This window comes from Nannobrachium achirus (assembly GCF_963921795.1).
Source record: "Nannobrachium achirus genome assembly, chromosome: 2".
NCBI classification, from domain to species: domain Eukaryota; kingdom Metazoa; phylum Chordata; class Actinopteri; order Myctophiformes; family Myctophidae; genus Nannobrachium; species Nannobrachium achirus.
Genome location: NC_137811.1, coordinates 34,467,169 through 34,485,507, shown reverse-complemented (window position 1 = coordinate 34,485,507; position 18,339 = coordinate 34,467,169).

The following is an 18,339-nucleotide window of genomic DNA, read 5'->3' as shown; positions in this document are numbered from 1 at the left end:
TCCATATTCCTCTATAAACGCCCCTTCCACTTGTTTCCTCTTCTTTATGCTTTTGGTTCATGTGTCATTTCTCTTGCCTATTTGAAGCAGATAAGGCTGATGTTTAGCGTTCTAGCAGTCTTTCTTCTTTCTGCCGAGCAGCTGCGATCACTTCACTATAACGACCAATTTGTCGACGTCCAGCGGTGTTGCGCAACTTGCGCACAGTATATTGAATCTACAAACTCACAACGTGCTACACAGAATTGTGAGATGTGCAAAGTGATTCATTATGATTATATATGTTGTAGCCTACGGCAGCAGAGAAGAAGGAAATAATAATTATTAACATAAAAGTATGTACAGGTAGGCTAATCATTACAATTATTAAAGGCTTCACTAGATCAGTCCATCAATATTTGCAAATAGAAAGGGGGGAAAACCGCTGGTTTTTCCACATATATATTCTTTTCTTTTTATCACAGATGTCTATGTCTTGTAAGGCAGTCTGTCTTGGAGTTCCAGTAACATTGTTTAACTATGAATTTCTTAAATTAGCCTTTCATTATATGTTCTGGCCCCCCATCTCAAGTTTAGAAAAAAATTGGCCCGAGGCCAAATCTAATTGCCTACCCCTGGTGTATAGGCTTTCAAATTATTTCTGTAATTAAAGTTGACAACCACAGAAAAAATGTAAGGTCCTGTGCATGGTTTACAAACTTTACATGTAGGCACAGCTAACCTACCGGTACGCCCATTTCAGGCATTGTATAGAAGACAGAGCTTACAGCTGGTTGGCTCTCTGCCCAGATTTCGGGGAGAATGACTTTTGGTGGTCATGGCTGCGGGTTAGAGGTTTGGCAACTGAAATGGAAGACCATTTAAGATAGAGGCCAAGCCATGATTGCGGCCTTCTCAGTCTCAGAGCTATTTATGTCACAACAAATGTATTTCAAGATAAAGTGACTAATGTCTCTCTCTCTCTTGTCAAATGTGTGTCTCTGCAGTCTGCACCTGGTTACAAACAAGCTTCCATTGGTTTCAAATGGGAAAGTTGCACCTCTCTCAAGGAATCTTTAGTGCTTTGTGTAAAGTAATTTAATGTGTTTACTTACTAATAAACTGTGGAGTTTTTTTCTATCCTTTTCTTTCTGCAATCTTTTCTGAATTTCTTACATCCCAAATGTCCCAAATTTCACTTTACATGCTACGTTTTGTCTTCTCAGCAGTGAACTGGCTGAGAAAACGGCAGATACTATGGAAATAGTTAAGCTCACGATACATCATGTTGTAAGCTCATAGATTGGCTATGCTTGCTGAAGAGTTTTGGTGTAAAGGAGAATAAGGAGAGGACCAATTATAGACCCCTGGGGAATCCCTGTTAACAAAGGGTTTTAAGAGCTAAGGTCATCATATGCCTCATGGTTATAGTAACTATGCATTTCTTTTTATGTCACACGCATCTCAAGTCAAGAAGAGGTTAGTATAACTGCTTATTGCACAATAAGTGCCCTGTGTGTATATTTACTGTGCCCTCTGCCCTACAGACCAGGAGTCTGCAGGACACAGGGGCGGCATATCTCAAGGGTAGAGAAACCGTTATTAGAGCACGAAGGGTTCCGAGTTCAAATCCGGGCTCCCCCTGAGTTAATGTCGAAGAGTCCTTGGGCAAGACTCTGAACCCCTAATTGCTCCCGGTGAGTAGGTTGTTGCCTTGCATGGTTTCCTCCGCCACCGGTGTATGAATGTGTGCGTGAATGGGTGAATGTAATGCACAATCTATGTAAAACGCTTTGGATAAAAGCGCTATATAAATGCACCATTTACACAGGGGTAGATCCTTTAGGGTCAAAAGGATTTCACTTTACATGCTACATTTTGTCTTTCTTCTCAGCAGTGAACTGGCTGAATCCAAGACGTCAGACCCTCGCATGTTTACCATTCCAGAGAATGTTGAATGAGAGCAGATCAGTATCTTGTCACTGTCAAGTTCATTGTCAACAATCTGACCTATATGGCTGCCCTTGGCTATGCCCTTCGGAAAAATTACCTACTATTCATTTGTAAACACAATCTAGGTTATACCTGTCCTACTTCACATAATGCATTTACACTGCACCGGCCTCTATGGACCACACCCTATACTTCAAAGGCTCTGTCTCTGCAATAGAAGGACAGAGTGGCTGTTGCCAAATATTCCAGAGAGAAACAGCAGCTCTTTTTCATCAATGCTCTACATCACATAATTATATAAGGCTAAACACACTCACACCTTGAAAAAAGGATTTTAGTCATCTACTGTTTTCCCTTAATTAAGAGCATCTTGTCGTGAAACCACAACCAGTCACAAGCCTGCTTCTTTAAGTTTCAGAATACCGATGGAGAACAATGAAGAAATAATTATTCAGTCTGTGTGAAGGATATGGGGCCATTACATATAGGCTACTATAAGTTAGAGTTCTTGCATTCACGTTACATGTTACTTACTACACAGTGTGTTTCAAAAACAACTTTCAATTTGGCCAATGTACTTCACAGGCATTTCTTACTTACTTCTGCATATGCTTGTAGACAAATGAAACATACATCCTTTCCTGAAAACTGCAAATGATGGGAGCTTGTACAACAAAGAAATGCACCGCCTTTTTTACACCTGGAAACCTGTGATGTGACAATAAAGTTGAAGTATTGCCATCTCCCATTGCCGCTCTATCCCTGGCCACATTCCACACACCCTGTATCTGATTCCGTTGCTGCCCTATTTAAACTCATCTGGCACCTGATTCATTTCCATTGACACGAGTTGTTTTCAACAGCTAAGAAATGACTGGGATGAACAGTTGACCGTTACCGTCAAACAAACCCCTCATCTCATCTCTCCATCTGGCTGAAACCTCTCCCATTAATCTCTTTTAACGCATCTGTTATTGTATGCCACAGTCCAGCTCACTCGGCACACATGAAGAGCTGGCTCGACGTTGATTATAGTTTAAAGTCAAGCCAAGGAGACATTTGTATGCTTATTTGTCACCATGACACTATGTTTCTTTAAACCTACAGCTGGCCTGGGACTGTGTTCAAATGGAGCAGCCATGGCAGGATCACCTTGAGTTAAACACAGAAACCTTTACAACAACTCATAAACATTGGTTAAATGGACAGATAGTTGCTCCAAGATTGGCTAGGATTGAGAGAGGGCGGTGGGGTCCGTCATAGTAACGATAGACATGATTGGCTGAGGGGTGTCACTCAGTTCTGCAATGGAAACATTATTTACATGGCACTGCCATGTAAAACGCAGTGGTTGTCTGTACTCTGTACCATGCACGTGTTCATGTAAGAGTCAACAATGCTGACTCTGTGTGCCGGAGAAGAATTGAAAGGAGGAGTCAAGATCATTTACACTCTTCCATGCACACATGTATAGTATAGCATGAGTGCTGTTGTGTTCATATATGAACACATGCAAATATGTATGCATGAAATGTGAATGTGAAAGGTTCAGCACCTTGTGTACAGAGATTGTTCAATGGCAGTTTTCTTTATTTGTTAAATGAAGTGGTTGTAGTGAAATGCGGAGGTCATCTTGTAATATGTAACATGTATGAAAATCACTTGCAATATGACATGCATGTATGTTATGTGTTACAGCAACAATGACCATACCACACACATTACCTTCAGTAACTATTAACACACAACTGCATGTATGTGTGTTTGCTCCAGTTGTTGTGAGCTGGGTGAGTGTCTGTCTGTCTGTCTGTCTGTCTGTCTGTCTGTCTGTCTGTGTGTGTGTGTGTGTGTGTGTGTGTGTGTGTGTGTGTGTGTGTGTGTGTGTGTGTGTGTGTGTGTGTGTGTGTGTGTGTGTGTGTTCTAGCTGTTGATATAAGACATTTACAATTACATATGCAATAGTGTATGTGCACGTTGGCATGCATGTGTTTGAGTTTGTGTATACGTGTAACGTGTGTCTTTCATGGGAATGAAAGTTAGTGCTTGCTGGTAGAAACAGCAGGCCCGTTGTGGGGGGAGTTGACTCCAACCCTGAAGGGAAAACTTCTGGAAACCAGTCCTCAGCCGGTTTGAACAGGTTATCCTGGAAAAATGTTTAAGAAGAGACACACATGCATGCTCGCATGTATATAGTGTGCGCACGCACGCACGCGCACACGCACGCACACACACACACACACACACACACACACACACACACACACACACACACACACACACACAAAACATTGGGTCGTTTCATCATCTACTCTGCATTCTTTGTTAAATGTGGGCCAGTAAAGCTTTTAGATGAGATAATATCTCATCTAAAAGCTTTGTTATACTGATCAGTGATTATATTATAATCACTGAACAGTGATTAAGAGCCACACAAAAACATGTAAGGTAAGTTGATGAAGCACATGAAAGGAAGTCTACATACCAGACCTCAAACAGGACTGTCTCAGTTTCCTTTCAATCAATCCAAGTGAATGCATGTGTACCCAGACCCAATGTACACACTCATAGCCACCTCTCACATTCATATCAGCAAGCTGGCAAACTGCTGCAGATTCTTCCTTGCTTACTTGGGAACACACATGTTGATACCCGACACCAAAATGTGATGCAGAACACTTTTATGAGACTATCTTGGCACCTTGATCCAGATGGCATCCATCCTGGCATATGACCTACAGAATCTGACATCCTCCTGTGAAATTAGAAAGCAGACCTTGCAAAACTGTTATTTTATTTTGAATCATGCATATAGTTTCTCCACCACAGGGAAAACATTTGGCCCTGTTGATAGTGTACCGGTATGTGCACAAAACATACTGTACCAGCATATTGTTTCATACTTACGTAGCCTACATACCGTACAGTCTCGTTGAGACTGCTGTCGTACGTATGCATAAAACCAAGACTTCAATGGGATGTAGCTGTCTGTCACCATGATTCATATAAAGTCCCAGTATAACTAGAAGGGCAATGTTTTTGAATTGTCTTAGCAATGCAAAATCTTGGGGTTTGGATGACGCATGCAGGATACATGCGTATAGCACCTAATGTCCCTATTCTGTAGTGAACATTAGGAGAAAATGGCAGATACAAGTTAACGTTTCATTGTGTTGTTAGCTCCTAGATTGGCTATGCTTGCTCAAGAGATTTGGTTGAGGAGAATAAGGAGAGGACCAATTATAGACCCCTGGGGAACACCTGTCAACAAAGGGTTTTAAGAGCTACGGTCATCATAGCCTCATGGTTATGGTAACTATGCGTTCCTTTTATGTCACACATGCATCTCAAGTCAAGCAGAGGGTATAAGAGTAACCGCTTATTGCACAACAAGTGTGCAGAAGGTTGGCTACAGTACCTCAGCAACCACAGTGGTCCTGTGTGTATATTTACTGTGCCCTCTGGCCTACAGACCAAGAGTCTGCAGGACACAGGGGTAGATCCTGCAGCCTGCTGTGTGTGGTTATAATAGGGTCAAAACGATGCTGGTGTTTTGAACATTTTGGAACTGCTCAATGTCAAGGTTAACCTCTCAGCTCAGAAGAAGTCAGTGTAAATTGTGTGTGTGTGTGTGTGTGTGTGTGTGTGTGTGTGTGTGTGTGTGTGTGTGTGTGTGTGTGTGTGTGTGTGTGTGTGTGTGTGTGTGTGTGTGTGTGTGTGTGTGTGTGTGGTATCGAGGATAAACACATGGCTCAAGAAATAGAGATCTTTGAAGCTACAGTTCCCACCAGGAGCTTCGTTTGGTGGCTGTTTTGTTATTTTGGTGCAGGAACATTTATACCGTTGACAAGAGAGTCTACAGAGTCTTGCAGGATGCTCATTTAGGAATGTTTACTCTGACTGTTAGCTGCTACTTTAATACCAGTGTGTGACAAATACATATTTGCCTAAAGGTATTAGAATGCAACTGCATATACATATTATAACACATGCAAATATTACCAGAGGAACACATAAAAAGTGAAATATTCCTTTATATGCCCATGGTCAGTGTCCACAGGGGGACATTTTTATCTTGGTCCATTCTACATGGGAGAAGTTCATCTTTGCAACTTTAGGGAAAGACCACATACTTCTCCACACATACTGAGAACTGTTACTATTGCTGTGCTGTGCTTTCTGAACTGTTTTTCCATACATAATATCAAATAAATCCCAAAGTGTGCTAAGATTAGTGTATACTTGGCTATTACTTTACCATACTTTATTGTAGCCTTGTGAACCAGCCTTTCCCCGGAAATCTAAATTCAATTAATTTAGATTTCCGGCTGCAATTAGAAAAAATAAAGTTCGAATTGAGAGGGAGTGAAGACAAATTCTATAAGATCTGGCAACCTTTCATCAACCACTTCAATAAAAGTAAGCTGACCCCTCCAACATAGTAATTATTGAAAATAATAATAATACAAATCTATGTGGAAAAGATGGAGAAGAATGAGAAAGACAAAAAGGACTAGAGTATTTCCATTTTGTATTATTCCATATCCCTTTGTTTCATTTTACAAGTGAAATACATCCATGTGTAACACGCCCAAGACCACTATCGATTAAAGAAACAGAGGGAACTAGAAGCAGTGCTCTTCCGAGCACAGGTCTCCACCAGGCCACACAAATCGGCCTGTTATAGCGCCACCATGAGGCTGATGTAAAAAATGTGGGGCAGAGGTTCTGAATTAGCATCCAGGGAGTGTGTGTGCTCAGTTTGGCAGCGATCGGGCCAACGGCGCCGGAGATTAGCTGGTAACAAGCAGGGCACACAAATCGGCCTGTTATAGCGCCACCATGAGGCTGATTTGAAAAATGTGGGGCAGAGGTTCTAGATTGGCATCCAGGGAGTGTGTGTGCTCAGTTTGGCAGCGATCGGGCCAACGGTGACTGAGATTAGCTGTTCACAAACTGCGAGGACGCACGGACGCACGGACGCACGGACGCACGGACGGACGGACGGACGGACGGACGGACGGACGGAGGGGAAAACATACTCTCCCTCAGCCTTCGGCTGGTGGAGACAATAACAGAAAGGGCACGATCCGTGCTGGAAGACTGAGAGCAAGAGTGTCTATTTGTTTGTTTCTGTTTTTCTTTCACGTTATATTTGTACTTATATATATTATTCATTGTACCATATCGCTGCCTTTCTTATATTTTGTTGTTTATAACTGTGAAATTATTCCTTGGTATGCCCAAAACTCAAATAAAAAGAGTATTACCAGTAAGACTCCCTAATCGGGAGATAAGCGACCGTTGGTCGCTTATCTCCACAAATATCACAACCTCCACCTCTCACGTCATACGGGCAGCCATAGTTACACCTGGAATGTTGAATCTCCATAGGAGATAACCTACGCATCACACAAAGTCTGACCTCACCAGCCCATACTTGGGCATGGACGACTTATATCTCCATATACGGAGATGGCCATATATGGAGATACGATGACATCACAGAGTCCACAGTTGATGATGTGGCGTGATGTCATACAATACACAAACAAGCCCTATATAAAGGGGCAATTCTCACCAGGGAAGAGAGCATTCCTCGACTCAGACCTTATCGCCAGGATCAACTAAGCTTATAGCTTATCATCACATCCAACCATCTTAAGATACTCAGCTAGTGGGGAATGCTCTCTTCCCTGGTGAGAATTGCCCCTTTATATAGGGCTTGTTTGTGTATTGTATGACATCACGCCACATCATCAGCTGTGGACTCTGTGATGTCATCGTATCTCCATATATGGCCATCTCCGTATATGGAGATATAAGTCGTCCATGCCCAAGTATGGGCTGGTGAGGTCAGACTTTGTGTGATGCGTAGGTTATCTCCATATATGGAGATAACATTCCTGGTGTAACTATGGCTGCCGATGTCATACTGATGTCAGCAGTGTGATGTCATACTGATGCGGAGATATGAGCAGGGCAAAGGTGTGACGTGTGACGTGTGACCGACGGACGGACGGACGGACGGACGGACGGACGGCCGGTGGAGGTTTTGATACCAGTAAGACTCCCTAATCGGGAGATAAGCGACCGTTGGTCGCTTATCTCCACAAATATCACAACCTCCACCTCTCACGTCATACGGGCAGCCATAGTTACACCTGGAATGTTGAATCTCCATATATGGAGATAACCTACGCATCACACAAAGTCTGACCTCACCAGCCCATACTTGGGCATGGACGACTTATATCTCCATATACGGAGATGGCCATATATGGAGATACGATGACATCACAGAGTCCACAGCTGATGATGTGGCGTGATGTCATACAATACACAAACAAGCCCTATATAAAGGGGCAATTCTCACCAGGGAAGAGAGCATTCCCCACTAGCTGAGTATCTTAAGATGGTTGGATGTGATTGCGACCGTAGGTCGCATTTACTACCAAAACCTCCACAGGCTGTCCGTGAGTGAGTCAGTCCGTCAGTCACACGTCACTACCAAAACCTCCACAGGCTGTCCGTGAGTGAGTCAGTCCGTCAGTCACACGTCACACGTCACACTCTTGCCCTGCTCATATCTCCGCAACCGTTGCCCCGATCCATGCCAAATTTTGCACACACACTCCTTACCTGCCAAACTACAACCTCCAAGGACCCCCGGAGCTCCAGGGACCCCCAGGTCCCTGGGGGACCCCCAGATGTAACAAATGACCAAATGTGCTAAACTGACCAAATGACCACCCCAACGGGGCTGCTCACAGGGAATTCCCGGGGACCACCGACTCCTGGTGCTCCAGAACGGATGCAAAAGTGGTGGCGCCCCCAGTGGAGGACCCCCTACACTGCAGCTCACATAAAATGCCGTAACTCCGGCTAGGAGCGACCGGGACAGCCGGGGCCGGTACCTATTCGTCCGCCTTGACGGCGCGGAGACCCCACCCCTCATTTCTCACATGGCCCTCTTCTAGCGCCACCATGAGGCCGATTCTTGCAAAACACATTTTTGGACACTGCTCCTACAATTTTTGCCCTAAAATCACGCAAATCGGTACACAGTATGTCTACACTCATCCCATCAACATGAATATCTCCCATATAGCGCCACCTCCAGGCCGATTTTTAAAAACACATTTTTGGACACTGCTCCTACAGATTTTGCCCTAAAATCACGAAAATCACTACATAGTATGTCTACACTCATGTCATCAACATGGATCAGGAAGATTTTGGCAAAACACAATTTGGCCCTATTTGTGGAGATAAGTGACCTACGGTCGCTTATCTCCCGATTAGGGAGTCTTACTGGTGATAAGCTATAAGCTTAGTTGATCCTGGCGATAAGGTCTGAGTCGAGGAATGCTCTCTTCCCTGGTGAGAATTGCCCCTTTATATAGGGCTTGTTTGTGTATTGTATGACATCACGCCACATCATCAGCTGTGGACTCTGTGATGTCGCCACATCATCAGCTGTGGACTCTGTGATGTCATCGTATCTATGAGTTGGGGAAAAGTGTGACGTGTGACCGACGGACGGACGGACGGCCGGTGGAGGTTTTGGTAGTAAACTGCTCCCTGACGGTCGCAACTAAACTGCGACCTTACGGTCGCAAAAAAATATATATATTACATTTCCAGGGTAGGCTGGTTCACGAGGCTAACTTTATTGTTTTTCTTTAATTATTTCTTTTGTTATTGTGGCTACAGTATTGAGGGACCAAAACCAAGTAATGTGACTTACTCGTATGAGATGTAACACATCTTACTATCAAAATATTCAACTCTGTTAACTGCATGCAAACCCAATGTTTTAACGATGAAACAGGGATAATTGGTAGAATTCTTCCACAATGGCCATAGGCCAATGTAGCCTACATTTTCTGGATGTCTGTTTGCATGTGTGCTAATTTGTGCTCAACAGTGACAATGGACAGACATGCATGATGTTTAATAGCAAGCTGTTGCATAATACATGTGTGTTGTTTCTGTACACAGTTCCCTGTGGCATTTATACGAGTCAACTAACTTGTCAACTATAGCTACTGTGAAGTTATTCCCGGCAACACGTATATAATAAAATGGCCATGCCCTTCTCGGCATCAAAAACAACAGGCTTCCTTTTTTCCCTGTCATCATCTTAGCCCAAGACAATGGTTATAGACTCCAGCTATACTCAGTTGTACAGTACAGGTATTTTCCTTTTCTTTTTCATAACATCTGGGACATACAACCCTTCCTGTGTGGAGCTGAGTGAGTGTTATAGGCTTCTTGGATTCATACCAGGTGTGTCCGACTTGAGTGCCAATTCTGCCAAAATGGATAGGCTAGTAACCGCTAGTTCATCACAAAACTGACAAAATACACTTTCTGTTTGGTTTAAGAGAGGCAGACATTTTTTAATAAAGTTATTTTATGGAGCCTTTTAAGATTTTATTCGATAGAGACAGGAAATGACAGGAAACGGACAGGGAAGGAAATGCAGCGAATAGCCTCAGGTTGGATTCAAACACAGTAAGAAAATAACAGCCAACACTCTGAAGTCCTTCCAGTACTGTTAATTCATAGACGCACGGACAGTCACAGCAGACACCTGTGGGACGCGTTTCAGCGTCAGGCCTTCCTCAGTGTGTATCAAAACACAGGCCTGCAAAAACACGAAGGCTTCAAAGACCCTTGATATACCAAGATAGCCAATCCCACACATCCTAGGATCAGGGTAGAGGTCAGATCTCACACATGTCTTACAGTATGATCACTGTTGCTAGAGAGTTGCTAGAGAGTGTATTGGTGATGACACAGACAGATTAGATAGATCTGAACAAAGATAATTTCCTCCTGATTCGTCTGTCTATAAAAGACTTTAATGTCATACAGTATGTGGATTGCGAAGAATGGATCCTATATTTACATCAGTGACCAATGGGGCAAAATAATCTGCCATAATATGTGTTCACATTCCCTTTTTTCACTGGAATTAATTGACTCACATTCTACTTGGCGGAGTTTTTGGAGTCTTGTTTTCCCAATGTATTGTCTTTGGCTATGGCAAGGACTTAGCGTTGACATGTGCTCTACTTCAAGGTAAGTCACCGGGGTGCGCCAGTCTTATCTGTTGCAGGTCCATGGACCTAACCCTAACCTCAGTAACCCAGATGCTGGTGAGTAGTTAACCTGCCGACGCTGGTGACCCTCCCGTAGTCAAAGTAATGACGAAATAGCGAGATTTCATCGACACGAGATTTCATCGACACGATTTCATCGACACGAAGTCCCTCTCCTCCATGCACCTGGTCAATTGGTTGATCAATTATGAATTCACTGATCGAACTTTCAGTTATTCTCACAACCTTTACAGGAGTTTATTTTAAATAAACACAACACCAACAACCACAGGCAAAGGCAGAATAAGATGGGCATCAGAGACGCAGTAAATTAGCTGGTATTAACCTGGAGACTTCAGTTGCAGTCGACCCAAACTTTCAACTCCATAATATATGGACTGCTCGCCCAAGCCAATATTGGACTACAGTAAGTAGCGCAGAATTCAGAGTCCATATGACACCCCTCCTGAGACCCCTTGTGTAGGCTATACATTACATGGCTCCATATGTGGCATGCATGGCTGTGGACGGGAGAAGTGCCAACCTGCATTCTTGCAGGGTCATCTGAGCCTCTCTTTCCATAAGAGGTCTATTTTGGTAAGTGGAACATTTTGTCCAGCTATAGCAATACATAAATTAGTCTATATATCAAACTCAACCAGTGGTAGTCCACACATAGAGATCACGTGGCAGAATGTTTTTCTCTGGTCAGAGTCACAACATGGGGTTGAACTCACCGGGTCCTCAAAAGGATGGATACAATATCAGGGTGTAACAGGAGAGATGGAGAGGTAGCATAATTTGCGGTTAAAGAAGGACAGGCGTATGACTACCATGAATAATGATACATGAAAGAACATGCACACTGCTCTGACACCAGACTGTGTAGAAAGTTGTAGTGCCATGTGACTGACATAAAACATATTAATGACGTTCTGCTCCTCAAACAGAGTGTACTAATGCGTCATGTGTGTCACTGTGTATCCATGAGCTTTTTCTGAGCCTTTATACTGAAACATTAAGAGAGATTAGGAGTGATATGCAGCAAATGGTCCGTCTGGCTTTCTGGCTTGGAATTGAACCAGGTATATGTGGGGTTAGGGCGTATACCACACTCTGCAATAAGTGTGGTATTTCAACATATCACGAACATTTGAAACTGACTGACTGATATCTGATGCCAATTTGTATTATTATTTTGATCTAAAGCTTGCATTACATTCACTAACGGCGAAGGCAACCATGCAAGACATCATCCTCACCAGGAGCAGTTAGGGGTTCAGTGCCTTGCTCAAGAACAACGAACAGTGAAGCCAGGAGGAGCCAGGGTTTGAACCAGAAACCTTCTGGCTCCCAGATGGCCACTCTGAGCCACTATGTGATTTATCTTCCCATCTAATAGAGTGATGAAAATATGTACAGCATCAAGCTCTAGAATCCATCCTAAACAGTAGCTAATGGTGATTACCCTATGCTGTATCAACAGCCCACGTATACAGTATGTTTACATATGGGTTGAGAAACTTGGTGTACATTGTCAACATTCCAAGAGACAGTGCCAAGATGAGGGGTGCACATGCATATGGGCAGTGTGTGAGCCGGTCTCTGGTGACATTTCACACACTGTGGCACGTGCGTGTGTTCTGTACATTGTGCTCCTCATCTCTCCAGCTGCAGTGGATCATAAAAGTGCACAGCTGTGTTGGACCAGCTTATCATCCCCACCTGGTGGCAACAAAAGGGAATGTTGGATGAGAGGCAAGTCTAAATGATGGATAAACTGGACATAAAATCGTAGCCTGGCATTGCCAGCCTGATAATGTGGATTCACTCATGTTCTTCCATAGTGGTGGAACATGTGAGTGAATCCACATTATCAGGCTGGCATGGCCAGGCTGATAAAATTGTGCATATCAATCCATTAAGAAGTGAGGCCGATTCTAGAAACGCCTTCTAAAGCAGTGGTTCTCACACTCTCAAGATTTTTTGAAAATGTTCAAAAATAGCAGCACTGCACAAAGTGAGCTGTGAACTTGTATACCTGCTATTTTTTTTTTATATCCAACGCTAAAATCTAAAATGACACGCTTTCCCAGTTTTAATGGGTTAAAGGAGCCTTTAAAGGGATATTTCACTTTCAAAAAAGCTTTTGGTCATTTTATCGTCTAACCAGGCTTTTATGAACACCCTGGACAGATTTTAATTTGCTTCATTCATTAATTAGATATTTGATGTAACTTATCATTCCTCCCCCTCCAATAGGAGGGCCCCATACACACCCATTGTAACTTAAAACTCGTGAGCAGGCCGTGTTTTTTTTTTTTTTTTATAACTTTTTTAATTTACTTTTAATAATTCTTTGGGAAAATAGAAAAGATAACAATAAAAAATATTAAACACAAAATTATCAAAAAACACGGCCTGCTCACATATTAGGAGGGTAGTATGAGTCACTAGAAAAATAATGGGCATTTCTAATGAATCTATCATGGTTAAAATGAAGTTTGAAGTTACAATGGGTGTGTATATGGGGCCCTCATCCTGGAGGAGGAGGACTGATAACATTTACATCAAATATTTAAATATTGAATTAAGCAAATTAAAAACAGTTCAGAGTGTTCATAAAAGCCTGATTAAAAGATAAAATGACCAAAAGTTTTTTTGAAAGCGAAATATCCCTTTAAACAAATGTAGGTAGGATGAAAACCAGGTTAGGGCCATGATAGGCCAACAACAGTAAAGGCCACACCCAGATGAGCCAGATCTAACAACACTAAAAATAAAAGCAGATTGGTACACATCATACAGATAGATAATTGGAGTTTGGACTATACAGTTGCTACTTACAGATGCATGCATCAAGGTTGTCTTAAGCTAAAATGGTTGTGATTGAATGGTTTCTTCCACTAACTTCTTCCTAAATGCAAAGGCTCAGTAAAGGCCTAGCTAAAAATGCTGTGCTGATTTAAAGTACACAGCAAACTAATGATAGAATATACAGTCAGTAGCAATTTGAAATGATGTCAATAAATTAATTTAAGTGTTTACTATAGATCTCTTGCGTCACCTAGTGGTGATCTAAAGTAATGATTATAAGACTGACAAGCCTGTTTTTGCTGTGTTATCTTGATGCACTGCAAATCATTATGCCCATATTATTCATTTTAACCATTCATTGATTCAATAATTATTCAACAATAATTTGTCAACAATTATTATAGCTTGTTGTTCTCTGTTGTCTGTCTTATCTGTATTACTTTAAGTAATTTTAGTGACCCCCAAAAGTAAAATACTTCTCTGCATTGACTAGCTAGCTCAGAGTGATCTCACAGGGGAACATTTGGGGACACTCAGTGTCTTTCACAGGGACACTCAAACAGGTGCAGGCGACATGAACCTGGCTGGAGGAGCCAAACCTGGCACCTCTGACTCTGCAGACAGCTGCTCTACCATATTGGTACTTCCGTCCCAATATGGTTAAATAAGGTTCAACCAACCTATTTATAGCACAGCTTTGTGTTTGTGGAGAGGTGTACCACTCTGGTAACTTAATATGGACTAATTGGAGCCAGCTCTGGCCTGCACAGTGCACACCTGCTACCTGTGTTACCTATAGGCCTACTGTGACCTACAAAATACTCCTGGCCATTCGTGGACAACCCCCCCCCCCCCCCCCCCCCCCCCCCCCCCCACCCCCACCCCACTGTCTGTGACTGGGCAGAAACGCTCCTTTAGCAACAGACTGTTACATCCAAGCTGCAAGAAGGAACGCTATAGGAGATGTTTTCTGCCTGCAGCAATAAGGCTGTACAACTCTCATATGGTTGGCTTGATCATGCTTGATCAAGATGGAGGATGTGGTATTCAAGCAATCTGACTCTTGTCTTTAATAATGTTTGGTCAGTCATTTTGTTTAATATTGTAGGTGGTTGACTGTGCTTAGATGCCTATTTTAGATGTTTTTTTATTATAATGTGGTTTTTATTGATGTCTATTAGAGTCTATTAGTAACACATGAATTTCACCTTGGGAATGAATAAAGTGCCTGCCTACCTACCTACCTACCTACCTACCTACCTGCCTACCTACCTACCTACCTACCTACCTACCTACCTACCTACCTACCTACCTTCCTACCTATACCTACAGTACATGTACTGTATGTAGGGTGACCAGATGTCCCCCTTTGGGTGGGACAGTCCCACATTTCCCTGACTTTTCAGGCGTCCCCCAAATTGAGACACTGTCCCACATTGTGACTGTCAGGCACTAATAAACCAAGCTAGTCTGGACACTTTTATTTTGTTGAGAGACACATTTCAAAGGAGCCGCTGCAGCATCGTTGATCTAAACAAAAGTGGAATAGGTGGAGTAGTCTACTATAGAATCAGTTAGAACACATTTAGGCCCACACGCTAGTTTTACAAATTAAACAATGTAATTGTTGCATTTTTCCTACAAGATATGTTTTAAACCTGTAAAAATAACAATAGAAATATCCTCAGGCTATACAAAAAATTATAGGCAGAGCTAGGCTATTAGGCCTATAGTCGACTATAGCCTATGACATCAAGGAACTTTAAGTAATACGTTGCTATAACGCTTCCAGGCTGCATCATTGAACCACTTTGTTGAGTTTGTGTATGCTCCAAGCAGAAACACTGCCCCCATGGAATGATGCCATGTTTGTCCCCTGAGGATAAGGCATGTGCAATAGGGCAAGTGGAAGCCGGTGTTCTGTTACGCAGATTACACATTATTTGGTGTCAGCCCGCCCTGGTACCATTGCTGGCAGGTGTGTGCCAGTCACTGCTGTGTGACTGGTCACAGGTGTGTGACTGGCACCTGAGCAGTGAGCATGGGTCCTGCAACTTTTACATCTGTCTTTGGTACCGTTGTGCAAATCTCTGGAAGAAAGCCTTTGGCTCCTCAGTGAAGCAAGGGTGAGGAACCGGTCTTCAATCTCAGGGTGTCTTCTTTTGACTTCACCAGTCTCATGGAACCTGGTCCTAGGTTTGCAGTGGCTCAGGAAGCAGGGCATCAACTGGGAAATGGAAGGTTCCCAGTTGATCCCGGGGTCCCCCAGAGTTAGGGTCATTGAGCAAGACACTGAACCCCTAATTGCTCATGATGAACAGGTTGGTGAGATGCATGGTTTCCTCAGACCTCAGTGTATAAATGTGTGGGTGAATGTAAAGCGCTTTGGGTAAAAGGCATTATATAAATGCACCATTTACCATTTGTGCTCCTCCTATGCCATTCCTCTCTCTCAGTTTCTCTCATCTCATTAAATTCTTTTTTTTATATTTTCAAACATTTAAATGTTTATATCAAAGAATAACTTGGCGGTAACTGAATTGATTGATTGATTGAATACTTTGAAATGTTAACACACATTTGGCAAAAAGGATAACACAAAAAAAGTCCTGCATGGGGACTTCCATTGTGGTCCTATGTATAACGCATCAAAATATGAAAAGAAAGAGATCTGAAAGAGAAAATATACTCTTATGAAGGTTGTGATAAGGAAAATCTGTAGTACACATGCCAGTTTAAATGTAATGTGCCTTCTTAATTGAAAATGCCCAGTAACAAAGGCTCTCACTTGCTCTCACGTCATACAAGCAGTTGATAGGTTGCCATAGTTACTGATTGAATGTTAAATCTCCATATATGGAGATAGCCGACGCATCTCACTATGTCTGACCTTACAAGCTCCATATTTGGACCCAGACGAGATATATCTCCATATATGGAGACAGCTCCATATATGGAGCCAGCAAAGTCGTCTAGCTGGTGACATCAGTCTGACAGTCTCTGATGTCACAAGTACACATGAGGGTTGACATCTCGGTTAAGTTCTTACCGGACACCACTGTGGCGGGTCCTAATCCTGGACAACCAGTCCCTTTGAGTTGTATATAATAGGCCCACTGACATTTTGTTTTACAGAGCATACATACATTCATTGTGTTGAGTTGTGGTGAAGCTGTGGTCAAAAAAGAAAATTGTGACCTCTAGTGACGGGAGAGATAGCCCCAAACAATTATGAATATATTTATTGCGACCGTAGGTCGCAGTTTACTATGAAACCCAGCAGATCCTGTCCGTATGTAACGCCTCAATGTCTACAGCTGACCTGTTGTGACATCACATTGTTGACTCAGTGACAAAGACAGCCTGTTCTGGCAATCATATGGAGATCCCTGATGTCATCAATACCAGTAAGACTCCAAATCGGGAGATAAGCGACCGTCACATCGCATTCACAAACTGTAGAAGGCAATCGTAGCCAATCAGGAGGGAATATGGGAAATGGGACAGATCATGACTTTAGAGATACTGTGTACCACTTTGCATGATTTTAGGCCAAAATCTGTAGGAGCAGTGTCCAAAAATGTGTCCAAAAATCCGCCTGATGGTGGCGCTAGAAGAGGGGCGTGTGTGTGCAAAGTTTGACTATCATCACCAGGATCTCCATATATGAAGATCACGACACTGACCTCATCAAACCCTGGATATCCATACATGGAGACAACTGGATCATCTCCTAGATCTCCATATATGGAGCTGGTCAATACCTCTACATCTGACCTCACGGACTCCATATATGGGTATAGCTGACCTGACATCACAGTGATGACTCGACCAGCTCAGCAGAAGGGTATACATGCCAAAGCAGCCATGTGCACGCGCCCATGTGCACGACCTGAGGTCGCTTCTCGCCCTTAGGGTGTCTTACTGGTCTATAGTATACTATGGAGAACTTGGAGAAGACATGTAATGTCCTTACTGGACTTCCCAAAAGTATGTCACCGTCATGTCAAGTCTTTTGATTGCGCTCGATGCATGGTCATTATGTTTATTCTTTGTAAACGATATTTCAACCAATTTTCTTTCATTCATTATTTATTTCCTGAATCTCGTTTTTCTTTTCAGCACAACCGTGTCATTGTACACAAGATAAATGAACGACTAAATGGATACATGTACGACTGTATGCCATAGTGCTTGAATGAACAATGTTAGTGAGTACCGAATGTTGGCTCAATTACTGTCATGTTTTACATGAAAGATTCATTATTTCGCCTGTCCTTTGAACTAGAAATCTGTAAGTTGTTTGTATGTCTGCACAACAGTGGTGTAAAGTAACTAAGTACATTTACTCAAGTTAAGTAGGCCTACTGTACTGTACTTTTTTAGTTTTCTTTTTTACTTTACTGGAATATTTCCAATTTTCAGAACTTTTACTTTTACTCCACTACAATTATTTGAAAACTTTAGTTACTTTGTAGATTTT